Below are 27,564 nucleotides of genomic sequence, written 5' to 3' on the forward strand. Positions count from 1 at the left end.
ACTGCGGGCTAGGAACTCAGAACACACCAATGAACAACATCACACCTAAAACGTCATTGCCCAGCAAGGCTGGACAGGCTTTTTATCTTGCTTTTGTGCTGGAGCACTTGGAGGCTGGTTGTGAAAAGCCCAGGGCTGCATCTGGTGCCTCTGTCACCTTCCCCAGCTCTTCAAGGTTAACTGCAGAAAGCATGAGGAGGCTTCAAGAGAGAGAGTGGGAGTGAGGGAGGGGCAAGGCACAGAGAAAGCCATCGACGAGAGAAAGAGAGAGAGGAGAGAGATAGAGAGAGAATGGATGGAGGGAGGGAAACAGAGAGATTCTGCAAGAGGACCAAGAGTGTGGGACTGTTATGAGAATTTTTGCCAGGGGTGATTTTGGTTCCCCAGGCCGACCCTGTTGTACAGTCAGTGCTTCTACTTTAAAAAGAGAAATTCCTTTTATCCAAGCACCACTAAATACTATGCACAAAGTTAAAAATATTAGAGAGGAAATACTAAATAGATCCTCTCCTACAGGGCCTTTGCAGAATAATATGAATGCAACCCTTAAGGAATGTGTCCCATTTGCCAACCACCAAACTAAATGTAGTCATTTTCTGTTTCTGCAAAGAACCTAGTGACAATTCGAGCACCAGGAAGCACTAACCCTCAATAGAGTAATACCATTTATGACACCAGGTGCTCTAGCAATGGTTCCAGAAACCACAAAACCTAAAGTCACAGAGTACCAGTACCTTCTCTAAAGATAAACCCCAATGCATGTTTTGAAGTAGGTGCCATTAGGCTCCCCGGCACCTGAATTTTCCCGCCTGGGAAACTTAGGGTGTATAAATTCTTCCTACCCTGAGGGCTCTTATGAAAACAGTTTGCTAATCTAGGCATCTCCCAATACAAATTTCTGGTATTGTGTGGGTGCTTCTGTTCCTTGGAAGCATATGCTGGATCACATAACTTAATTTTCTGCAGGCACGTTGGGGCATCGTGTGCATGCCAAGGCGAAGTTTAGGGTTCCCTTTATATTTTCTTTAAAGCCCAGATGTGCCTCCTTTTTCATGGGGTGCACACTTTTGAATTACAGTGCATTTATCCATGTCTCTCCATTGTGCAAATGAACGTTGGTTATTGGAAACCTGGAGTGGTTCCAGGGCTGCATGGACTTTCGTCTTCCTCTTCATATGCCACTCCACTCTTGGAAGCTAGGCAGAGAAGACAGTTCTACCTGTGAGTCTTCTCCTAAGCGTGGGGAGTAAGAGGCATGCACAGTTGGTGCTTCTGGTACCTGTGGAGTTGAAACTTTTTTCGTGGGTGTGTTCCTATAAACCTGGGGAAGAGATAATCGTCTTGGTAACTCCGGAGGTGGCAAGAGTCTTATCCAGTTTCACACAACTAAAGGGAAAAGTGTTTAAATCCGCATGAGTTTGCACCAAGGTGCCCCACAGGGAACCACCATGAATAGGTGCTTTTTGTGATTAAGGAACAGTCAATCTTTAATTTTCCTGGTGGATAGAGTTGACCTGCTTACAGACACCAGTTGGAAGCTGACAAATGGCGTCCTGAAAGCCTGAGTTATTTTGTTAATATATTGGGCCCCACTAGATGGATTGCATTGGGGCCTTTACTGCTTGGATCATGGTGGTATTCTTCAGCCACCTAGGGAGTGCCAGCTGCTTCTGAATGGGGTTGGTGGGAGTGGCGGGTGAAAAAAAAATATTTATAAAGTTACCTTCTCCGCCACCGCATGCCTCTACCGAGGCAGGATGTCTTTCCTCCATCTGCTGACAGCACTGGAAGAACCCAGGCTTTCTGACTCTCCCAGGTAATCACGACCCTGCCTGAGTAACATTGTGATTGGTCTGAGCTGCCTATTTGGCTGCTCACGCAGTGCCTGGGGAGGCTGGGCATGTTCTCCACGGAGCAGTGCAACACACCCCAATGGAGAACATGCCAAGTGTGCATGATGGTTTGGCCGGCCCTAGAGGGCCGGTCAAGTCGTCATGTGCCTGTAGGGAGGGAGTGTAACCACTTCTGATCCATCTGTGGCAAGAACACCCCGCCCGTCCAAGCTGGAGCCAACAAAAATAAAATGATAATAACTTCTTTCTATTATCATTTTATTTTTATTTTGCACTGCTCAAGGAGCAGTGGGCCGATGGTGGATGAGCCTCAGACACTTCCTGGGGGCATCCTGTCCCCTAAAATGTACCTTTTCTATGGTTCTGGTGCTCCTGCCCTGGGCTCCGTCTCTTGGCTTGCTGCTCTGCTGAAGGCCGGGACAGGGTTTCGTCAGGTCCGGGAGCCTCCCCTGGCTTGGCTGGGCTCAGGAGCCCCAAACGGGGCCCCAGCGGGCACCGGGGAGGGCACCCTCCACGCCCGGGCTCCGATCCCAGCCCTGCAACGCAGGGCCGGGGAGTCCTCCCCTAAGCGTCCGAGCCAGGGAGCTCTGACTGGTTCTAGGGGCCCCACTGGGCCCGGGGGAGGAGACCCCTCCCTCCCTGGGCTCCATCCCCCAGCCTGCCGATCCGCCAAGGGCCCGGGATGGGGTGGAGGGGTCCGTCGGTCCCGAACAGGTCTCCCCAGCTGCACCTGCTTGTCAAGGTGTCCGCGGGCCCCAGGTCGGAGGGCCATTTGTGCCCCCTTGCAGCCCCATGGCTGAGGCACAGCTGGGGCTCCAGGCCCCCACGCAGCAGAGCCCGCTTGCCCTTTCATTAGGGCACAGAACAACCAGATCGCTGTCATTTCGAGCACGGACATCTGGTAGCGCCTTTACCCCTTGGCCATCTGGTCGTGCGCAATGCTTTCTAATGGGGTGACCAGATGGCCGGCTGCCCTGGAAGTCCTGATGAGGGCTCATTTCCCTCCCCCATCCCAGCCAGGGCTCAAGGAGGTCGGGCGCGTTTGCGCCTTTGGTCCCCTCCGTCACCCGGCGCTCACGGATTACAAGAAAGGAGGGTATTTTTCCTCCAGATTACTAGGGAGTGGGTACCTCGGACCTCCGTCAGGTCCGGCGATTCTAAGCCAGGGGAAGGCATGGCCCGAACCTGCCCCCCTTGGCCCCCAGGGTCCTGGGTCGATGCTTGCCTCCCAGCCCTTCCAATTGGCCTTTCCTCCAATCCTGCCTGCCTGCCCCGGGAGTGGGCAGGGACGCGAAGCCGGCATCCCCAGCGCGGGGCAGCCTGCCAGGGGAGGCCCGGCGGTTGCCGCGTACTCCGATCGATTGGGAACGCTCAGTCAATTTAGGATGGACTGTTGTTTCAAGCAAAGAGCTTCCACCCTGCATGGACTGTCCGACTCGAGGGCCTGCTTCCTGGCAGAAAGCCCTTCACCCTACCCAGCAAGCGGAGGCCGAGTGGCCCCCGCAGCTCGTGGCCCCCAGTGGTCCGATCCGAGCGGAAAGGGTCCGGTGGCGCCGGGCCCTCGGACAAAGCCGCCTGTCAGGTCTGTCGCCCCAGGTGCCACTCAATCACTCCTCGCTGCACAGCGCATTTACGCAGCAGCTCGGAACGACTATTCTGAGGGGTGCCACTGCTGCCAGGCTTCAGCCCCCTTTTGTCTCACTTAGGCTGCGCCTCGGCCCACCTCTCCATTCCGGGGAGACGGCTGGGCCTGCCGGTGCCCGAGCAACCGCACCTCTCCACCTCTCTAGCGAGCCCCCCCACCCAGGCAGGCAGGCTCCTGCCCCAGCAGGCTCCCGAGAGGTGGGGAGTGCGAAGGTTGTCGGTTGGGGAGATGGGCACGCGCTCCCAAACCCCACCTTGTCAGCAGGTGCGGCTACCTAGTTGATCCTGTCAGTAGCATATGCTTTCTCAAAGATTAAGCCATGCACGTGTAAGTACACACGGCCGGTACAGTGAAACTGCGAATGGCTCATTAAATCAGTTATGGTTCTTTTGATCGCTTCATTTGTTACTTGGATAACTGTTGTAAATTTAGAGCTAATACATGCCAACAAGCGCTGACCTCTTGGGATGCATGCATTTATCAGACCAAGACCAATCCGGGCTCGCCCGGCCACTTTAGTGACTCTAGATAACCTCGGGCCGATCGCACCGCCCCGTGATGGCAAAGATTAATTTGGATGTCTGCCCTATCAACATTTGATGGTACTTTCTGTGCCTACCATGGTGACCACGGGTAACGGGAAATCAGGGTTCTAGCACTGTTGATCGGTCCTCCTGAAGCAGCTTGGCAGTGGAGTCTAACCCCGTCAAACTGTCCAATCTAGTGGCCTCCTGACCTGGGGGAGTCTTATTAACAGCAGCACCCCAACATTGTCTAGTCTCCCTGCCTGCACTAAAATGCGGAATGATGCAGTCTTTTTTCAGCTCCATGTGTGCAGGTATTCACATGCAACCTGCTCTTTGTTCCTAATCCCAGCAGACCACAACTGCTGACCATATTTTAAAAGGAGGACACTGGAATTTACGTCTCAAACCTAGTGGTGTGTGAAATTTGTGTAATTTTCTTTTATACAATTAAGAAAAAGTCTGGAAAAATGATGCAGAACTTAATGGATTGCAAACCCCACATTTAAAATTATTCAGAACTTAATGGATTGCAGACCCCACATTTAGCAAATGTTTTAACATGAAATGCATCCTTGTGTACATATTAGTTTCGGACTGGAATTTGTTCATGTATTTTGGGTGTTTATTTGAATAGAGACGTTTGATAAGGCTGTAAAATTAGCAAGAAAATCAGTACAGAGAACATGAAATAAGGTAAAGTAGGAAGTGAAATTAAAAACTGATACATCTAACTTTACCTCAGTTCACAAAATATGTTGCTAATACCTTAATTTTCCAATTAGGTGGTACAGTAAATCTTATTCAGATCATAATACACATCAATCAGTACACATATATAAGCACACATCAGAGTTGACTCCCCAAGTCATCTTTATAGCTTTATGGGTTTAATGTTTCTTTTTATGAGGCATAGCTCTAGCAACTATATAAAAACTATATAAAATAAAAACTTTCTATTCAAAAAGTTGAAGTTCCTTAATTTATTTCGACTTGTCTTACCCCATAAGGTGCATATTGCGGATAACCCTGTAAAAAGAAAGCAAAATTGGGATACTTGAGTTGATTATCATATTTTTTCATCTAAATGTTCCTTAATTCTACCTCTTGCTTTCATAAGAGATACATATCAATCTTAATTTTCAATATTGCAATGAATCAGTTCAGAAATCTGTCTGTTCCCATCACTGTTACAAACATGTATCTATTGCAATTTTAAACATAAATTTAAAGAGTAAAATCAGAGGGAAAATAGTGTTCTTTGGTAATGTTTTACTTAGACCAAAATGTAATTTTTTAAATATACAATCATCCTCCCATTATTCTTCACTGCATCAGTTAATGCTAATTGCACATCCATGTACCCTTTAGAATCATATTTTCATGAGAATTAAATGGATGATCATAATACAATCGGAAGTATAGGTTCCATCACAAAAATGTGGGATCTTAAATTGTTCAGCTCCTCAGGAAGCGAACTGAACATTACTGAACAGTGTCCCATTCACCCTGCCACTGCCAGACAGATTTCAAAGCGCTTTGCGATACGGCCTGCCTCCAGGCATTCTGAAGTGTCTACTTGCTCTTTAAAGACAAAATTACAATTTTTGACTAAAGAGCTATTGTAGTTAAATTCATATAAAAACAAATATTGACAATAGTCTTAGCAAGTTTATGCAGCATTGACCTTTTAATTTTAATTTTAAGCATATTGCTAAAAAATGAGTAAAGAAAAAATAGACAAGAAATCACGCTTCTGTCTAAGGTTAGTGGCCATATGCTGTCATAAATGTTTATAAAATAAAATAAAAATACCCTTTGCATATACTTTGAACAGAAAAGTACAGATGCTTCATAGCAGGCATTTGCAGTTAGAACATGAATAGAAAACCTTTTTAGTCATAATGCATATCACAGGAAAACATGATAATTCTTGATGCAAAGAGTAGATACTATTGGCTTCAAATTACTATAACCTTAAATCATAATTTAAACACACAAGGATGACTAAAACAACACAGCACTGGCAAAGACAATAGTTCTTGCCAGTAAACCACCGAGCTATGCAGCTTGTCAATACCTTCTATGTACTAAGGCGGATACCACATGTGCAGGCACCCAGGCAGCCATCTTGGAATGGGTGTGCTAGTGAAGAAGAGCCATTCCAAGATGACCACTGATGTGCACATATGTGTGCACGCATCACGAATCACTGGTGTACATTTTGCCATTTTTAATTTACTATTACAATATGGCCACTAGCCATGTTAGAACGCTAATTTACAATTGAAAAAGAAAGTGAACAGCAGCACAAGAAATGGAAGTGAGAAGTCAGGAAGTGCTTTGTTTTCTACCAGGCCTTCGTAAGCGATATTTAAACATTTGAAAACAAGGAGAGTGATAGGGAGCATTGGGGAGCTACATAGTAGGACAGGGAGCACCACTCAACAACAGATGACCAGGATTTTGTATAAACAAGTCATTATGTCTGGGTTTAATGTGCTCATGCAAGAAACACAGTATTATCACTTTAAAGCAGGGCACACATAGGAAATGGAATGCAGTCTTTTTTTAATGCTGCTTTGCCTTCACACTCTTCGTTTTGACAAATTTTCAAATGAAGCTGGGTTGGGGGGTAGAAAAAGTAAGCATGCATTTTCTTATCTTGACTGTGTTCGTCTAGTCTAGAAATTATCCTGCAGAAAAAATTGCACGATGAAGTTAACCTGGGAAAGTTCACAAAGGTGAAAATCTGGAACTTTGCAAAATGTTGCTAGTTACAAAAAAAGACTTAGCACACCCTTTGTCCTTGGACACTGTCTATATTTAAAACTTTGGCTTGTGGCAGATGCAATTGCTTGGGTACGCTTTTTACAGTAGAGAGGCCTGGATAAACTCTATTCTGGCAGATCAAAAAGCTTGGCAACTCTCCAGGTCTGTGTTTCTTTGAGGAACTGACAAAGAAAATGAGAAATGCTCAGAAGGAGATGGGAGTTGGTTTTAGAGGACGATGATAAAAGTATCCTACAAGTCTCCCACTTTACGAATTCTTGCTAAACATTAATGTGTGGATAACTGATGATGTAGTGCTCTTTAGTTTATTCACTGGAGCGTTGCTTCTTCAAACTATGGGTTAATTAATGCCCGGAATGTCTGATGGGACGATAGACATTAAACGGGTAACCTACAATTCTCTGTAGCTTAGTTTATAAGCATGGTGTTCGGCACTTAAACTGTAAGCTATAATATTTAATAGACAGTGTGCATCGTTGAGCCACATAAAGGTAAATATTTAAATTAAGCTGAATTTATAAAGTCACAAAAGGCATTCTTTTGTGACACTCTCATAGTCAAGGGCGTCATGAACATTCCTTACCCCAACACACACCCACACTCTGTCAGCTGTGGTTGGTGCCAATGAGCAGAGTTTTTAACCTTACACCTTTAAAATTATTTTAGCTGTTTACTGACCGCATGAGTTTTATTGGAGACACAGCTTCCCAAACAGAATCTCACAAATACTCTGCAAGAGAATAGCTTTATGGAGCAAAGGAAAAGGACCAAATGCAAAAAGACAGCAGCGATAAAAAAAGGGTTTGAAGGAGGGAGATAGGGATGGATGAGAGAAGGATAGATGGATGAAGAGAAGAAGGGGTGGATGGAGAGATGGATGGATGGGTGGATGGAGTGATGGAGGGAGGATTTCAGGGAGTGATGGGCGAATTGATTGGCAGATGCATGAAGAGTCCTGTGAGTCTTCTCCTAAGCGTGGGGAGTAAGAGGCATGCACAGTTGGTGCTCCGGGTATCTGTGGAGTTGAAACTTTTTTCGGGGGTGTGTTTTTATAAACCTGGGAAAGAGATAATCGCCTTGGTAACTCCGGAGGTGGCAAGAGTCTTATCCAGTTTCACACAACTAATGGGAAAAGTGTTTAAATACGCATGAGTTTGCACCAAGGTCATCCACAGGGAACCACCATGAATAGGTGCCTTTTGGGATTAAGGAACAGTCAACCTTTAATTTTCCTGGTGGATATAGTTGACCTGCTTACAGGCACCAGTTGGAAGCTGACAAATGGCGTCCGGAAGTCCTGAGTTATTTTGTTAATATATTGGGCCCCACTAGATGGATTGCAGTGGGGCCTTTACTGATTGGATCATGGTGGTATGCTTCAGCCACCTAGGCAGTGCCAGCTGCTTCTGAATGGGGTTGTGGGGGTGGCGGGTGAAAAAAAACATAATTATAAACTTACCTTCTCCGCCACCGCATGCCTCTACAGCGGCCGGATGCCTTTCCTCCATCTGCTGGCAGCACTGGAAGAACCCAGCACTGGAAGAACCCAGGTTTTCTGACTCTCCCAGCTAATCACGACCCTGCCTGAGCAACATTGTGATTGGTCTGAGCTGCCTATTTGGCTGCTCACGCAGTGCCTGGGGAGGCTGGGCATGTTCTCCATGGAGCAGTGCAACACAGCCCAATGGAGAACATGCCAAGTGTGCATGACGGTTTGGCCGGCCCTAGAGGGCTGGTCAAGTCGTCATGTGCCTGTAAGGAGGGAGTGTAAACCACTTCTGATCCATCTGTGGCAAGCACACCCCGCCCGACCTAGCTGGAGCCAACAAAAATAAAATGGTAATAACTTCTTCCTATTATCATTTTATTTTTATTTTGCACTGCTCAAGGAGCAGTGGGCCGATGCTCCTCCGCCTTAGCAGAGGAGCCGCCACTGCACCTCAGACACTTCCTGGGGGCATCCAGTCCCCTAAAATTTACCATTTCTACAGTTCTGGTGCTCCCGCCCTGGGCTCCGTCTCCTGGCTTGCTGCTCTGCTGAAGACCTGGGACGGGGTTTCGTCAGGCCCGGGGTGCCGCTCCTGGCTTGGCTGGGCTCAGGAGCCCCAAACGGGGCCCCTGAGGTCCCTAGGGAGGGCACCCTCCCCGCCCGGGCTCCGATCCCGGCCCTGCCATGCAGGGCCGGGGAGTCTTCCCCTAAGCGTCTGAGCCAGGGAGCTTGAGTTCTAGGGGCCCCACTGCCTCCCTGGGCTCCATCCCCCAGCCTGCCAAGGTCCCGGGGTGGTGTGGAGGGGTCCGTCGGTCCTTGACAGGTCTCCCCAGCTGCATCTGCTTGTCAAGGTGTCCGCGGGCCCCCTGGTCGGAGGGCCATCGGGGCCCCCTCGCAGCCCCATGGCCGAGGCCCAGCTGGGGCTCCGGGCCCCCACGCAGCGGAGCCCGCTTGCCCTTTCATTAGGGCACAGAACAACCAGATGGCCGTCATTTTGAGCACGGACATCTGGTAGCGCCTTTCCCCTTTGGCCATGTGGTCGTGCGCAATGCTTTCCAATGGGGTGACCAGATGGCCGGCTGCCCTGGAAGTCCTGATGAGGGTTCATTTGCCTCCCCCATCCCAGCCAGGGCTCAAGGAGGTCGGGCGTGTTTGTGCCTTGGGTCCCCTCCGTCACCCGGCGCTCACGGATTTACAAGAAAGGAGGGTATTTTTCCTCCAGATTACTAGGGAGTGGGTACCTCAGACCTCCGTGAGGTCCGGCGATTCTGAGCCAGGGGAAGGCAGGGCCCGGACCTGCCCCCCTTGGCCCCCAGGGGCCTGGGTCGACGCTTGCCTCCCAGCCCTTCCGATTGGCCTTTCCTCCAAGCCTGACTGCCTGCCCCGGGAGCGGGCAGGGACGCGAAGCTGGTATCCCCAGTGCAGGGCAGCCTGCCAGGGGAGGCCCGGCGGTTGCCGCGTACACCGATCGATTGGGTCAATTTAGGATGGACTGTTGTTTCCAGCAAAGAGCTTCCACCCTGCATGGACCGTCCGACTCGAGGGCCTGCTTCCTGGCGGGAAGCCCTTCACCATACCCAGCAAGTGGAGGCCGAGCGGCCCTGGCAGCTTGCACCCCCCAGTGGTGCGATCCGAGCGGAACGGGTCGGGTGGCGCCAGGCCCTCGGACGCTGCTGTCTTTCAGGTCTGTCGCCCCACAAGCCACCCCTTCACCCGTCGCTGCCCAGCGCATTTACGCAGCAGCTCGGAACGACTATTCTGAGGGGTGCCACCGCTGCCAGGCTTCAGTACCCCTGTGTCTCACTCAGGCTGCGCCTCAGCCTGTCTCTCCCTTCCAGGGAGATGGTTGGGCCTGCCGGTGCCTGTGCAAATGCACCTCTCCACCCCTCCAGTGAGCCCTCCCGCCCAGGCAGGCAGGCTCCTTCCCCAGCAGGCTCCCGAGAGGTGGGGAGTGAGAAGGTTGTCGGTTGGGGAGATGGGCATGCGCTCCCAAACCCAACCCTATCAGCAGGTGCCGCTACCTGGTTGATCCTGTCAGTAGCATATGTTTGTCTCAAAAATTAAGCCATGCACGTGTAAGTACACACGGCCGGTACAGTGAAACTGCGAATGGCTCATTAAATCAGTTATGGTTCCTTTGATCGCTTCATTTGTTACTTGGATAACTGTTGTAATTTTAGAGCTAATACATGCCGACGAGCGCTGACCTCTTGGGATGCGTGCATTTATCAGACCAAGACCAATCCGGGCTCGCCCGGCCACTTTGGTGACTCTAGATAACCTCGGGCCGATCGCACGGCCCCGTGATGGCAAAGATTCATTTGGAGCGTCAGCCCTATCAACTTTTGATGGTACTTTCTGTGCCTACCATGGTGACTACGGGTAACGGGAAATCAGGGTTCTAGCACTGTCGGTCAGTCCTCCTGAAGCAGCTTGGCAGTAGGGTCTAGCCCTGCCAAACTGTCCAGTCTAGTGGCCTCCTGACCTGGGGGAGTCTTATTAACAGCAGCACCCCAACATTGTCTAGTCTCCCTGCCTGCACTAAAATGCGGAATGATGCAGTCTTTTTTCAGCTCCATGTGTGCAGGTATTCACATGCAACCTGCTCTTAGTTCCTAATCCCAGCAGACCACAACTGCTGACCATATTTTAAAAGGAGGACACTGGAATTTACGTCTCAAACCTAGTGGTGTGTGAAATTTGTGTAATTTTCTTTTATATAATTAAGCAAAAGTCTGGAACAATTATGCAGAACTTAATGGATTGCAAACCCCACATTTAAAATTATGCAGAACTTAATGGATTGCAGACCCCACATTTAGCAATTTTTTTACCATGAAATGCATCCTTGTGTACATATTGGTTTCGGACTTGAATTTGTTCAGGTATTTTGGGTGTTTATTTGAATAGAGACGTTTGATAAGGCTGTAAAATTAGCAAGATAATCAGTACATAGAACATCAAATAAGGTAAAGTAGGAAGTGAAATTTGAAACTGATACATCTAGTTTTACCTCAGTTCACACAATATGTTGCTAATACCTTAATTTTCCAATTAAGTGGTACAGTAAATTTTATTCAGATCATAATACACATCAATTAGCACACATCAGAGTTGACTCCCCAGGGGGAAAGTCATCTTTATAGCTTTATAGGTTTAATGTTTCTTTTTATGAGGCATAGATCTAGCAACTATATAAAACTATATAAAATAAAAACTTTCTATTCAATTAAGTTGAATTTCCTTAATTTATTTCGACTTGTCTTACCCCATAAGGTGCATATTGAGGATAGCCCTGTAAAAAGAAAGCAAAATTGGGATACTTGAGTTGATTATCATATTTTTTAATCTACATTTTCCTTAATTCTACCTCTTACTTTCATAGGCCATACATAACAATCTTAATTTTCAATATTGCAATGAATCAGTTCAGAGATTTGCCAAACAAGTATTCCATAGTTATAGAGACATTTCTGTTCCAATCAATATTCCAAAAATGTAGCTATTGCAATTTTAAACATACATTTGCAGATTAAAATCAGAGGAAAAATAGTGTTGCTTTGGTCATGTTTTACTTAGACCAATATGTAATTTTTTAATAACACAATCATCCTCCCATTATTCTTCACTGCATCAGTTAATGCTAATTGCACCTCCATGTACCCTTTAGAATCATATTTTCATAAGAATTAAATTGATGATCATAATACAATCGGAAGTATAGGTTCCATCACAAAAATGCGAGATCTTAAATTGTTCAGCTCCTCAGGAAGCAAACTGAACATTACTGAACAGTGTCCCATTCCCCCTGCCACTGCCAGACAGATTTCAAAGCACTTTTCGTTAAGGCCTGACTCCAGGCATTCTGAAGTGTCTACCTGCTCTTTAAAGACAAAATAAAAATGTTTGACTAAAGAGCTATTGTAATTAAATTCATATAATAACAAAGATTGACAATAGTCTTGGCAAGTTAATGCAGTATTAACCTTTTAATTTGACTTTTAAGCATATTGCTAAAAAATGAATAAAGAAAAAAAGAAACCACACTTCTTTCTAGGCTTAGTGGCCATATGCTGGCATAAATGTTTATAAAATAAAATAAAAATGCCCTTTGCATATATTTTTAAAAGAAAAGTACAGATGCTTCATAGCAGGCATTTGCAGTTAGAACATGAATAGAAAACCTTTTCAGTCTTAATGCATATCACAGGAAAACATGATAATTCTTGATGCAAAGAGTAGATACTATTGGCTTCAAATTTCTATAACCTTAAATCATAATTTAAACACACAAGGATGACTAAAAAAACACAGCACTGGCAAAGTCAATAGTTCTTGCCAGTAAACCACCGAGCTATGAAGCTTGTCAATACCTTCTATGTACTTAGGTGGATACCACATTTGCAGGCACCCAGGCAGCCATCTTGGAATGGGTGTGCTAGTGAAGAAGAGCCATTCCAAGATGACCACTGATGTTCACATATGTGTGCACGCATCACGAATCACTGGTGTACATTTTGCCATTTTTAATTTACTATTACAGTATGGCCACTAGCCACGTTAGAACGCTAATTTACAATTGAAAAAGAAAGTGAACAGCAGCACAAGAAATGGAAGTGAGAGGTCAGGAAGCGCTTTGTTTTCTACCAGGCCTTCTTAACCCCTTCGGTGCTCATGACGGAACGGTTCCGTCATGAGCCACGGTTGAGCTGTGCTCATGACGGAACCGTTCCGTCATGACCACGCCCGCGCAAGATTCCGTCAGCACAGCGGCGGAATCTGCGCAGCATGGAAGGGGTTAAACGATATTTAAAGATTTGAAAACAAGGAGAGGGATAGGGAGCATTGGGGAGCTACATAGTACGACAGGGAGCACCACTCAACAACAGATGACCAGGGTTTTGTATAAACAAGTCATTATGTCTGGGTTTAATGTGCTAATGCAAGAAAGACAGCACTTTAAAGCAGGACACACGTAGGAAATGGAATGCAGTCTTTTTTGAATGCTCCTTTGCCTTCACAGTCTTCGTTTTGACAAATTTTCAAATGAAGCTGGGTTTGGGGTTGGGGGTAGAAAAAATAAGCATGTATTTTCTTATCTTGACTGTGTTTGTTTAGTCTAGAAATTACCCTGCAGAAAAAATTGCACGATGAAGTTAAACTGGGAAACTTCACAAAGGTGAAAACTCGGAACTTTGTAAAATGTTGCTAGTTACAAAAAAAGCCTTAGCACACCCTTTGTCCTTGGGCTCTGTCTTTATTTAAAACTTTGGCTTGTGGCAGATGCAATTGCTTGGGTATGCTTTTTACAGTAGTAAGGACTGGATAAACTCTGTTCTGGCAGATCAAAAAGATTGGCAACTCTCCAGGTCTGTGTTTCAATGAGGAACTGACAAAGAAAACGAGAAATGCTCAGAAGGAGATGGGAGTTGGTTTTAGAGGACGATGATAAAAGTATCCTACAAGTCTCCCACTTTACGAATTCTTGCTAAACATTAATGTGTGGATAACTGATGATGTAGTGCTCTTTAGTTTATTCATTGGAGCGTTGCTTCTTCAAAGTATGGGTTAATTAATGCCCGGAATGTCTGAATGAGACGATAGACATTAAACGGGTAACCTACAATTCTCTGTAGCTTAGTTTATAGGCATGCTGTTCGGCACTTAAACTGTAAGGTATAATATTTAATAGACAGTGTGCATCGTTGAGCCACATAAAGGTAAATATTTAAATTAAGCTGAATTTAGAAAGTCACAAAAGGCATTCTTAGCCAAATCAGATATGGTGGCACTGGGAAAAAGTCATCTTGTCTTCAAAAGGAGCCAATTTTCCAGAATCCAAGGTTTGTGACACTCTCATAGTCAAGGGCGTCATGAACATTCCTTACCCCAACACACACCCACACTCTGTCAGCTGGGGTTGGTGCCAATGAGCAGAGTTTTTAACCTTACACCTTTAAAATTATTTTAGCTGTTTACTGACCGCATGAGTTTTATTGGAGACACAGCTTCCAAAACAGAATCTCACAAATACTCTGCAAGAGAATAGCTTTAGGGAGCAAAGGAAAAGGACCAAAAGCAAAAAGACAGCATGAAAAGAAAGAAGGGTGTGAGGGAGGGAGATAGGGATGGATGAGAGAAGGATAGATGGATGAAGAGAAGAAGGGGTGGATGGAGAGATGGATGGATGGGTGGATGGAGTGATGGAGGGAGGATTTCAGGGAGTGATGGGCGAATTGATTGGCAGATGCATGAAGAGTCCTGTGAGTCTTCTCCTAAGCGTGGGGAGTAAGAGGCATGCACAGTTGGTGCTCCGGGTATCTGTGGAGGTGAAACTTTTTTCGGGGGTGTGTTTTTATAAACCTGGGGAAGAGAAAATCGTCTTGGTAACTCCGGAGGTGGCAAGAGTCTTATCCAGTTTCACACAACCAAAGGGAAAAGTGTTTAAATACGCATGAGTTTGCACCAAGGTCCCCACAGGGAACCACCATGAATAGGTGCCTTTTTGGATTAAGGAACAGTCAACCTTTAATTTTCCTGGTGGATACAGTTGGCCTGCTTAGAGGCACCAGTTGGAAGCTGACAAATGGCGTCCGGAAGTCCTGAGTTATTTTGTTAATATATTGGGCCCCACTAGATGGATTGCAGTGGGGCCTTTACTGCTTGGATCATGGTGGTATGCTTCAACCACCTAGGCAGTGACAGCTGCTTCTGAATGGGGTTGGTAGGGGTGGCGGGTGAAAAAAACATAATTATAAACTTACCTTCTCCTCCACCGCACGCCTCTACCTCAGCCGGATGCCTTTCCTTCATCTGCTGGCAGCACTGGAAGAACCCAGCACTGGAAGAACCCAGGTTTTCTGACTCCCCAGCTAATCACGACCCTGCCTGAGCAACATTGTGATTGGTCTGAGCTGCCTATTTGGCTGCTCACGCAGTGCCTGGGGAGGCTGGGCATGTTCTCCACGGAGCAGTGCAACACAGCCCAATGGAGAACATGCCAAGTGTGCATGACGGTTTGGCCGGCCCTTGAGGGCTGGTCAAGTCGTCATGTGCCTGTAGGGAGGGAGTGTAAACCACTTCTGATCCATCTGTGGCAAGCACACCCCGCCCGACCTAGCTGGAGTCAACAAAAATAAAATGATAAAAACTTCTTCCTATTATCATTTTATTTTTATTTTGCACTGCTCTTCCGCCTTAGCGGAGGAGCCGCCACTGCACTTCAGACACTTCCTGGGGGCATCCAGTCCCCTAAAATTTACCTTTTCTACGGTTGTGGTGCTCCCGCCCTGGTCTCCGTCTCCTGGCTTGCTGCTCTGCTGAATGCCCGGGACGCAGTTTCATCAGGCCCGAGGAGCCTCCCCTGGCTTGGCTGGACCCAGGAGCCCCAAACGGGGCCCCTGAGGGCCCTAGGGAGGGCAGCCTCCCCCCCCGGGCTCCCATCCCGGCACTGCCATGCAGGGCCGGGTAGTCCTCCCCTAAGCATCCGAGCCAGGGAGCTCAAGTTCTAGGGGCCCCACTGGGCCTCGGGGAGGGGTCCCCTGCCTCCCTGGGCTCCATCCCCCAGCCTGCCAATCCGGCAAGGGCCCGGGGTGGGGTGGGGGGTCCGTCGGTCCCGGACAGGTCTCCCCAGCTGCACCTGCTTGTCAAGGTGTCCGTGGGCCCCGGGTCGGAGGGCCGTCGGGGACCCCTCGCAGCCCCATGGCCGAGGCACAGCTGGGGCTCCGGGCCCCCACGCAGCGGAGCCCACTTGCCCTTTCATTAGGGCACAGAACAACCAGATGGCCGTCATTTCGAGCACGGACATCTGGTAGCGCCTTTCCCCCATGGCCATATGGTCGTGCGCAATGCTTTCCAATGGGGTGACCAGATGGCCGGCTGCCCTGAAAGTCCTGATGAGGGTTCATTTGCCTCCCTCATCCCAGCCAGGGCTCAAAGAGGTCGGGTGCATTCGCGCCTTGGGTCTCCTCCGTCACCCGGCACTCACGGATTACAAGAAAGGAGGGTATTTTTCCTCCAGATTACTAGGGAGTGGGTACCTCGGAACTCCGTGAGGTCCGGCGATTCTGAGCCAGGGAAAGGCAGGGCCCGGACCTGCCCACCTTCGACGCTTGCCTCCCAGCCCTTCCGATTGGCCTTTCCTCCAAGCCTGCCTGCCTGCCCTGGGAGCGGGCATGGACGTGAAGCTGGCATCCCCAGCGCAGGGCAGCCTGCCAGGGGAGGCCCGGCGGTTGCCGCATACTCCGATCGATTGGGAACGCTCAGTCAATTTAGGATGGACTGTTGTTTCAAGCAAAGAGCTTCCACCCTGCATGGACCATCCGACTCGAGGGCCTGCTTCGTGGCAGGAAACCCTTCACCCTACCAAGCAAGCGGAGGCTGAGCGACCCCAGTGGTTCGATCCAAGCCGAAGGGGTCGGGTGGCGCCAGGCCCTTGGACGCTGCTGCTTGTCAGGTCCGTCGCCCCACATGCCACTCCATCAACCCTCGCTGCCCAGCGCATTTACGCAGCAGCTCAGAACGACTATTCTGGGGGTGCCACCGCTGCCAGGCTTCAGCACCCCTGTGTCTCGCTCAGGCTGCGCCTCGGCCAGCCTCTCCCTTCCGGGGAGACAGATGGGGCTGCCAGTGCCCGTACAACCACACCTCTCCACCCCTCCAGCAAGCCCTCCTGCCCAGGCAGGCAAGCTCCTTCCCCAGCAGGCTCCCGAGAGGTGGGGAGTGCGAAGGTTGTCGGTTGAGATGGGCACGCGCTCCCAAACCCCACCCTGTTAGCAGGTGCGGCTACCTGGTTAATCCTGTCAGTAGCATATGCTTGTCTCAAAGATTAAGCCATGCACGTGTAAGTACACATGGCCAGTACAGTGAAACTGCGAATGGCTCATTAATTCAGTTATGGTTCCTTTGATCGCTTCATTTGTTACTTGGATAACTGTTGTAATTTTAGAGCTAATACATGGCGACGAGCGTTGACCTCTTGGGATGCGTGCATTTATCAGACCAAGACTAATCCGGGCTCGCCTAGCCACTTTGGGGCTCTAGATAACCTTGGGCCGATCGCACGGCCCCGTGATGGCGAGGATTCATTCGACTGTCAGCCCTACCAACTTTTGATGGTACTTTCTGTGCCTACCATGGTGACCACGGGTAACAGGAAATCAGGGTTCTAGCACTGTTTGTCGGTCCTCCTGAAGCAGCTTGGCAGTAGGGTCTTGCCCTGCCAAACTGTCCAATCTAGTGGTCTCCTGACCTGGGGGAGTCTTATTAACAGCAGCACCCCAACATTGTCTAGTCTCCCTGCCTGCACTAAAATGCGGAATGATGCAGTCTTTTTTCAGCTCCATGTGTGCAGGTATTCACATGCAACCTGCTCTTAGTTCCTAATCCCAGCAGACCACAACTGCTAACCATATTTTAAAAGGAGGACACTGGAATTTACGTCTCAAACCTAGTGGTGTGTGAAATTTGTATAATTTTCTTTTATATAATTAAGCAAAAGTCTGGAAAAATTATGCAGAACTTAATGGATTGCAAACCCCACATTTAAAATTATGCAAAACTTAATGGATTGCAGACCCCACATTTAGCACATTTATTAACATGAAATGCATCCTTGTGTACATATTGGTTTCGGACTTGAATTTGTTCAGGTATTTTGGGTGTTTATTTGAATAGAGACGTTTGATAAGGCTGTAAAATTAGCAAGAAAATCAGTACAGAGAACATGAAATAAGGTAAAGTAGGAAGTGAAATTTAAAACTGAAACATCTAACTTTACCTCAGCTCACACAAAATGTTGCTAATACCTTAATTTTTCAATTAAGTGGTACAGTAAATCTTATTCAGATCATAATACACATCAATTAGCACACATCAGAGTTGACTCCCCAGGGGGAAAGTCATCATTATAGCTTTATGGGTTTAATGTTTCTTTTTATGAGTCATAGATCTAGCAACTATATAAAAACTATATAAAATAAAAACTTTCTATTCAAGACAGTTGAATTTCCTTAATTTATTTCGACTTGTCTTACCCCATAAGGTGCATATTGCGGATAACCCTGTCAAAAGAAAGCAAGATTGGGATACTTGAGTTGATTATCATATTTTTTCATCTACATTTTCCTTAATTCTACCTCTTACTTTTATAAGACATACATATCAATCTTAATTTTCAATATTGCAATGAATCAGTTCAGTGATTTGTCAAACAAGTATTCCATATTTATAGAGACATTTATGTACCCATCTCTGTTACAAAAATGTAGCAATTGCAATTTTAAACATACATTTGCAGAGTAAAATCAGAGGGAAAATAGTGCTGCTTTGGTAATGTTTTACTTAGACCAAAATGTAATTTTTTAATAACACAGTCATCCTCCCATTATTCTTCACTGCATCAGTTAATGCTAATTGCACCTCCATGTACCCTTTAGAATCATATTTTCATAAGAATTTAATTGATGATCGTAATACAATCGGAAGTATAGGTTCCATCACAAAAATATGAGATCTTAAATTGTTCAGCTCCTCAGGAAGCGAACTGAACATTACTGAACAGTGTCCCATTCACCCTGCCACTGCCAGACAGATTTCAAAGCGCTTTGCGATACGGCCTGCCTCCAGGCATTCTGAAGTGTCTACCTGCTCTTTAAAGACAAAATAAAAATGTTTGACTAAAGAGCTATTGTAATTAAATTCACATAATAACAAAGATTGACAATAGTCTTGGCAAGTTAATGCAGTATTAACCTTTTAATTTGAATTTTAAGCATAGCATTCTGGGCCTTGATGAGGAAACCATTCTTGGCACAGGACCCGGGAGATGGTACTGAAAGCTATAAATCTAAGGAGGAGTGGGAAGTGCACTTTAAGAAGTTGTACCGCTGCACAGGGGACATGGATACGACTTCTGTCTGTAGCAATACTGGTGCACAGATTGTTTTTAATAGAGGTGAAGTATTGGAGGGCATACAGGGTATCACAGGCGGAAAAGCTCCCGGTCCGGATGGGATTCCCCCTGATTTATTTAAATCTGATCCTAGTTTTTGGGCACCCATTCTAGAGTCTGTTTTTAATCCTGCTGTAAAAGAATGATGCCCACGATCATGGGGTGTTTCTACAATTGTCCCGGTTTTTAAAAAGGGTGACAAGGGTAGCCCACACTGCTATCGACCGATTTCTCTAATAGACTCTATGGTCAAGATTGTAGGAAGAATTGTACTGCAAAGATTGTTAGATTGGGTGGAGGAAAAGAACATTATGTCTCGCTCGCAGTACGGTTTCTGTAAAGGCCGATCGACAATCACTCAATGCCTTAACCTCTTCCTGATCTTAAGCAAATATACCATAATACAGAAAGGTACCATTCATCTTGCCTTTATGGACTTGTCCTCCGCGTTTGACTGTAAACCACCAAGCTATGGCTGGTTGCCTGGGTGTGCTTCCAGTGAGGCAGAGCGAGGGAGTACTACAGAGGCAAGGAAGCTGCGAAAAGGTGAGCTTTTATTTATGTTATTTTTTTCCTGCTTCCCCCGCATCCTCCCCCGCTGCCGCCTCCTTCCTCCTGCGTCCTCCCCCCCTCCTACACCCGCCCCCACCTCTGATCAGTGCCGGCCGCCGCTGCCTTAAGTTAAAGACAAAATTGAACACATGGGTCTTCCGAATGCAGAGTGATAGCTTGCTTCAGATCATGCTGTCAGTGGCATAACACAAATGATGCCCCCCCTGCAGAAAGTGATGAGGGGCCCATATATCTCACAAATATTGAGTTTATGTTAAATGGGGTCCACTGCATACTAGGTTCAGCACACCTCAACCTCTGGTTGCTGTCAGTGTCATTCATCACTTTCATCGCCCAATGGTTGACTGTAATTATCACCTGTGACATATTAAGCTTGGCCATTGCAGGATTATAAGTGTTTTATTGGTGTTTGTTCGACTTGTCTGCCTTAGGCTGGCCCTCTGCCAAAACATTTGCCTTGCTCCTCCATATTTTTCTGATCTAATTTTTGTTGGCCTTTGGACTCTGCACACTTTATCACTGCTACTCCTTGAAACATAGCAATATTGACTTATCCCCAGCTGGCATCTTTAATCTATTTGTAAGTCCCTAGTAAGGTGGCACCACCTGTGTTCAGAGCCTGTAAATTAAATGCTACTAGTGAGCTTGCAGCACTGATTGTGCCAGCCACTTAAACAGCCCTTTAAACACTTATCAGGCCTGCCATTGAGGTCGGTGTGTGCAGTTTTGAACTGCCATTTCAACCTCACAAAATTATCTTTTTCACCTGGCCAAACTTCCCTTCTTACTACATATAAGTCACCCCTAGGGTAGGCCCGAACCAGTCCACAGGGCAGGTTGCAATCTATTTAAAAATTGGGATGTGTATTTAAAAGTTTTAGATGTCCTGATAATGAAAAACACTTAAATTCGATTTTGACAAGTGCAAGGCTTACCTCTCCTATGTGATAACATTGGGGTTATCCTATTAAATTTAGTAAGGATAACTTCCAAAACGGAACAAATAAATAGTTCATGTTTGGGGTCTTTGGAATTGTAGTGAGGAATCCTCTTTTATGGTAAAGTCAGATTTCAAATCACAATTTTGAAAATGCCACTTTTAGAAAGTTGGCATATTCTTGCCTGAGCCATTCAGTGCCTGCAGCCTGTCTCTGGGTCACGACTTGTCACTGACTAGTAATTGGCAGTTTGCCTTTGTGCATTCCTTCTACTAAGCCACACACAATGAAAGAGCTTAGTTGTGCCTGTATGGGCATCACTGGCTGGATCGGGGAGCTGGGCACAACCTCACCTACATCTGAATAGTCTGTGTTTTAGCACAAAGGACTGCATGCTCCCTGTAGTTAGTCCGAAGCCAGGTCAGGGCAGGCAGAAAACCTGTGCACTTCAAAGGGTTTCTTTAGAAGATTCTCCCACTTCAAATGAGGCATTGAATATACATTTTGGACATCAGACACCAACTCTTCAGTACACTTCTGGACCTGTGGAAGACTCTGCCAGGAAGAAGGACTGCTGTGCTGTTGAAAGGTCTGCTACTCTGCTGGACTGCTGCCCTGACGACTGCTGCCCTGCTATGCTGACCTGCTGCTCTGCTGCCCTCTTGCCTGGGTGAGAGGGACTGGACCAGCAGCCGGACCTAGGACTACCAGAGTGACTCCAAGAGCTAGTTTCTTGTAACCAGCACCTGGACTCTGCAACTGTGAGTCCTACTCTGACAAGTGGTGCCGCCCCAGTCCTGGACCCTTGGAACTGGGCCTACCAGCCCATCTCTGGACTTAGCCAAACTGATGCATCTCCTCTGCTGCGCAGCGAACCCCGAGCAGAAGCAACACATTGCCTCTGCAGGAAGGGCTTTCCTGGTGCCAGGACTTCGCATCGCCATCCCAGCCCGCTACCTCATCGAGACTGCCGCTGCATGATGCTTCCCACAATTCAGGCCCTCGCATCGCAAGCCCCTCGTCAATGGCATCCTCGACTACAACACAGAATTCCACGTCGTAAGCTACTCAGGTTCTTCAGAACCAACCGGAGCATGATGCATCCTTGATGCAGGACTGCTCATCGCAAGCCCCTTCTTTGATAGCCTCCTCAACCACAATGCAGGACCTTGCATCGCAGCCTCGCAGCTCCCCAGAACCAATGCTGCGCAATGCATCTCAGGCCTGGAACTTGCATCGCCTTGGCAAAGCAACACTTCATCAACACAGGACCGTGAGCACCACGCCACCAGGATTTAAGTTACTCTTGTTCGGCGGGCTTAACTGGGTCCCTGTAGATGCCCACACTCCACCGCGGTTGTTCTGAACTTGTGACTTTGTCCTGGTCCGGCTGTATCAGCTATTTATATTTGGCATTTTGTGCTTTTTAAGCCTAAGATGAGCCTGGCTGCTATGTGCCAAGCTACCAGAGGGATAACCGCAGGTTAATTTGGGTTTGCTTGTTACTTCATACTGACAAGGATTGTGGTTGCTACTTAAGTAAGGTTCCACCCCCTCAAAAAATAACCCAATTTCTTACAATGTTGCAGTTAAATGAGCTCACATAAGGAGTGGTAGACTTTCCTTTCTTTCCTTTGTGTTGCATGCATTAAATTAAACCTAGCAAAGATTTTTGAGTCCTGAGTAACTCTAATCCATCTCTTCTTTTTACTCATAGGTGAACCTCAGATGAGTATTCCATGTCTATGTGGAACTAACAGGATATTAAGCCTCCAAATCATATACTTGGGTAAGCTTAAAACGACATGGGTTTCTTCCATCAAGGTGGACCTGACCTGGTGGTATTCCATATATGACTAATTTCCATGAACCTCAGCATCTTCATCTGGGTGGGCCAAATGCCACAATCCACAATTTTGGTTAACTGCGTAGTACATATGAGGCCTGAGTAACTCTTACCCAGCTCAGCATCTTGCATCTGGTTGGATATTGCAAGTGGATCCTACATATAGATGGATCTCCAAGGGTACTGAATAATTAACATCAGCTTCTACTATGAGTCTAACTAGGTATCCTATAGATAAGTATATATTGCAGGACATCTTGTATCTAGGGTTGGATAACTGAAGAAGTGAGACCTGAGTAATGCTCAACTGAATCTGTTTCTTTCATGTGGATGGAGTGGACTAAAGAACTTTTTTAGGGTTTGGTGGGGTGGGAGGAATGCCAGAAAATTGTGTTCCTTGCACCTTATCAATCTTGTGCTTTCCCCACTCTATTTACTGGTTAACTGTTGGTGTAGCCTCTACTGACTCTGCCAGCTGTAACCCTTGACTCAGTGGTCTGTCTGCCACAAGACTGCTGGGACAGAGTGACAGTAATTGCTTCTGATTTAGAGTGGAATACTGTCACTCATTGACACAGCACGCATCTTCCATTTTCCTTGCCGGACACATGCAGAAAAAATAGCAATGTACCCCATGCAGAGAAAGACCTCTTATTGAGTCAAAACCAAAGGTTTCTTTGTTTTCAAGACACAAAGTTTCTTGGAAATAAACATGTGCTAAGTGGTAATTTAATCAAGACACCCTCTTTGCTAACATCATTTCTGTGAAAGAAGTTGCCATAATGGCAGCTCTCTTGACCACAGTGAGATTCAGTCCAGGCAGGTGGGGATCTCTGAATAGGGCAGACAGCCCTCCATCAGGGTTGCAAAGGTAATGCCCGCCTGGAAGGATAGCTGGCTGCCCGCCAAGGAATAAATAGGCCCAACGTATCCTACTTCTAGGTAGATGTGAGAGGGTGTCTGAGGTGTGAGTAATTCCCAGCCAGCTCAACATCTTAATCAGTATGGACCTGTTAGAGTATCATACATCTAAATAGGCCTGACACGGTATGTGAGGCCTAATTAATTCTCAGTGACCTTAGCATCTTAGATCTATCTAGATCTGACTGGAAAATTCAGGAGAGCTACTTCTTGAGAGCTCTAACAGTTTGGCTGTTTCTGTCCTTCAATACTAGTGCCTCTTGGTCCTTATTAGGCCTGCGCAGAGCTCACGGAGTTTCGATCCGCGGAATTCCACAGAGTGTCTGAAAAACTCTACCAAATCCAGTGGAGTTCCGCAACATTGCTCATCTGAAATCATCCATCATCTATTCACGCATGGCCTATCTCAGTGCCAAAGCTGCCGCCAATGACGAATTTAGGAACAAGTGTTTGTTACTCAAGAGAAATGAACTGCTTCATCACTGGACTCCCACTACTGGTAGACACACCCTATGTTTACCACTAGCATTAAGGCGAAGGGGTCTTCGGCTGTCGGACCAAAGCTGGAAACACTATAGTAGACTATAGTAGACGTGAGACCGGAGCCCAAAAATGTGTTACCACTTACCAGGCACAATGCAAGACCTATCAGCATTGTATTTCAGCCCTGTCATTAACAGGCCAGAGCACGCACAAGCCTCCCCTTGTGCACTGCAAGCAGGCATCGAACTGTCGACACATGATCTCTGCAGCCATTTTGTCAGGGTCCCTCACACCAGGTCTACACCACCAGTATTCCAAGTGTTCTCACTCATCTATTCCTAACTGCTTCACTGCGCCCTTCCCACCCACTGAGCCTTAGACTTCCCCTCCTTAGCTGGCGTCTATGGTTAGGTCTCCCTCGTCTCCACAAAAAACACCGAATTGTGAGAGGGTTGAGGAGGCTTGAAACGCTAAGATGAGCCTATGCACACTGCATATGTGCACAGACAGGAAGCCACCATGTCTCTCTCCTGTGAATGAGCAGCAGCAAATATATTATGGAGGCTGCATTGTGCCAGATTAGTTTCCGAAGCGAAAAGAGCATAGAGCACCACAAACTAGTCCTTAATTGTAGAAGGATAGCTGTCGGGGACTTAAAGTTTTCTTGAGTATCCCGGTGCTGTTGAATTTCCATATAAAGAACACAAAGGCTGCATGAACGCGCTGGTAAATTCTGCTCAATCGGCAGTTAGTGGAGCCCTTGCCAAACTCCATGCTCCAAGCAGAGCGCGTACAGTCAAACACTCTGTTGGCAGAGCGGAGCCCACTGCCCACCCTCATTCCTTATCCAGTATGGATCTAGATATTTGTGGCACATGCCTCCTTCTGGAGACTCTTATAGACCCTGACTGCTTTTTTTCCCCTGTGTCTGACCCATGCAATAAAAAAGAGGATTTCTTCTATTTCAAGCAGAGCCTAAGGAAAACCTCACCAGAATCTGCATGAAATGTGTGCATCTTTTAACAATGTGTAATGCAGTAATGCACATCTTTGCAACTTTCACATGCCTAGCTCCAGCATATTGTTTCCCCTTGTGCATCTAATCCAACTGTTTTAAAATAGTACGACGTCATGCAGATTTCCAGGCTTGCATGCATGCTGTGACTTGCAAATGGGCACAAACAATGCAACCGTGCTACAAAGCCACATCAGCAGCAGTTTTTCAAAGTATTACTGTCAGGTAACAAGGGCTACTATATATTGGCTCACTGTTGTAAAAAAGACCATTTCAAGACAGACTGTATTACTCATTACACCTTCCATATGTGAGAATGCTCTATTTTGCATACAGCTATCCAAACACAAATTATGCCTGTTCCCACCTACATTTGGAAATTCCACATCACCCACGTTAAAAATGCATAGGTTGACTGTTCATTATCCATCCTGGCTAAAGGCCTTTGAAACAATTTGCCCCTGACAATCCAGGACATTGAGTCACACATAGCTTATACAGGACTATGAAGATGTAGGTATTTTGTTACTAACTACCTTCCCCTTTACGCAATCTTCTAGGGCATTTGTCATCAGCGGAAAGACACCCCTACAGTGGATTGTGGTGTGCATCGCTATTTCTACCCCTGTAAGTGAACATATTTCTTATAACATCCATATGCACTGTGCAGCGTAACCAGCCCATAGTTCACCTCACACCTTGAAAAAAATGGACACTCTCCTCTATGTTAAATTTTCAGATGTTTACTGACTTCGCATAAACTTTAATGACTTACCATCCTAAAACAAACTTTTGTTGTAGGCCCGGCACTAAATTCTCCCTGACCTGTCAAATATATTAAATACCACTAGAATAGTTTTTAGATCACCTTGCTAGGATTAAGATCTAAAGTGAGAAGGTCTGTTTTCTGTTTTTTCCTTTTTGTTTCAGTATTTAGTCTTCATTCTGGCTTTGTGCTGAATCCGGATGAGACGTAGTTCATCAGTGGAGGGTATTTTCTTAGCCAAAAAGGCAAGGGATTCTCTTTCGGGTGGCCTTAAACAGTATTCAACTGGTTTTGAGGATAATGCAGACTTGGAGGGAGAACCAGTTAAGTTGTATTATTGTCGAGTTGATGTGGTCAAATTTCTTCAGGTGTTCGATGATACATGCTGGAGCCCGTAGAACACCCTTCTGTGAGGAGGTGGGGTAGGGTGGGAGTATGGTGTACAGGAGACCATGTAGAGGAAGGTTTATCGATTTGTATGAGTGAAGATAAGTATTGCAAGCCATTTTTATGGAGGAAAGGCTTACCATTTCTCACAAGGGTACGCTGGCACCATGGTGCGTTGATTTCATTTTCTTTACAGTGTGTTCCTTGAAAGAGATATTGCTATTGAGTGAGAGTTATGTTGTGTTTATTTTCAGATAGGAGTTGAAGCCATCTACATTCAACTTGGTAAGCCAAATTTAGGCTTCTTCTTTGCTGTTCAAGGCAAAGAGGATGAATCAGTCTTTCTTTGGGTGAGATTCAGGTAGGTGCCACGTTTGGAAACGTAGAAGGCAGTCTTTGAGTTGTTGAAAGTTGGGGACACCAGAGATGTAAATATAGAGGTGAGTTACATCATATCATCATATTTGTGACTTTTAATGCTGCTGTTAGTGTGTTCAATTCTAATTGGTTTATTGTATATTCATAGTAATGATGATGGGAACAAGATGGAGTCCTGTGATATTCCACAGGGAAAAGGGCGCTCCTAGGATCTTGAGGAACCCATCTTAATGAACTGGTGCATGTTGGAGAGAAAGGAGGAGAAAAGATGGAGGACAGTCTTAAAGAGTGGCATTTATGAAGAGAGAGTGTAGATGGCTGGGATGGTCGGCTGTGTAGAGGGCAGAAGAGAGGACTAGTAGTATAAGAAAGCAGTAGTCATAGTGAGAAGGGCATCATCTATCTCATGTATGGTGATGAACTCAGTGTCGCAGCATGGGTGTTCAGACAAAAAATCAGAGAATAAAATATAGTGTGGACAAAATATTGTGTCAAGAATATCGAGGACAAAATATTGTGACAGTAAGTTTCTATAGGTAGGCAATGTTTTACTATATATAACTCCACATATATGTATGTTGACGATATATATATCTTTAAGGTACGTATATATGGAGTTATGGGTAGTAAATCAATGCTTACCTAGCTGCACTTACCTTCTCGGTATTTTGGCCCTCAAAGTTTTTGACACAATATTCTGCCACACTATATTTTTGTTTCTGATATTCTGCTAATGATCTGCAGCATGATCAGAAGCCTGATTGATAGTTATGGTGATGACAGTTGGTGATGATGCGGTGTTGGAGTTGGATGTAAACTGCTTTTTTGATGATTATGTTAAAGAATGTATGATCAGTGATGAATATATCTGGGGAGGTTGTCAATGTCCAGGGTGGATTTATCCAGGATAGGCAGAATCTGATCACTCTTGAGGGCTTTAGTGAGTGTGAATTGCGAGAGAGTGAATGAAGGATTGTGAATGGGGATGGTGCATTGATGGAA

The 27,564-nt window shown here is 46.4% G+C and overlaps 1 long non-coding RNA gene across 1 annotated transcript in view; it reads right to left on the reverse strand.

Annotated features, from left to right (window-relative positions):
- The window catches only part of LOC146866306 (uncharacterized), a 114,207-nt gene that overhangs the window by 52,344 nt on the left and 34,299 nt on the right, over nt 1–27,564 (reverse strand). Inside the window, exons 4-6 of the long non-coding RNA XR_014976790.1 lie at nt 18,339–18,365; nt 11,573–11,599; nt 5,025–5,051 (exon numbers count right to left, since the gene is read on the reverse strand). This is a non-coding gene — a long non-coding RNA (uncharacterized LOC146866306). The remainder of the gene's footprint in view (nt 1–5,024; nt 5,052–11,572; nt 11,600–18,338; nt 18,366–27,564) is intronic.

The sequence above is a fragment of the Triturus cristatus genome, chromosome 2_1 (assembly GCF_964204655.1).
Source record: "Triturus cristatus chromosome 2_1, aTriCri1.1, whole genome shotgun sequence".
NCBI classification, from domain to species: Eukaryota; Metazoa; Chordata; class Amphibia; order Caudata; family Salamandridae; genus Triturus; species Triturus cristatus.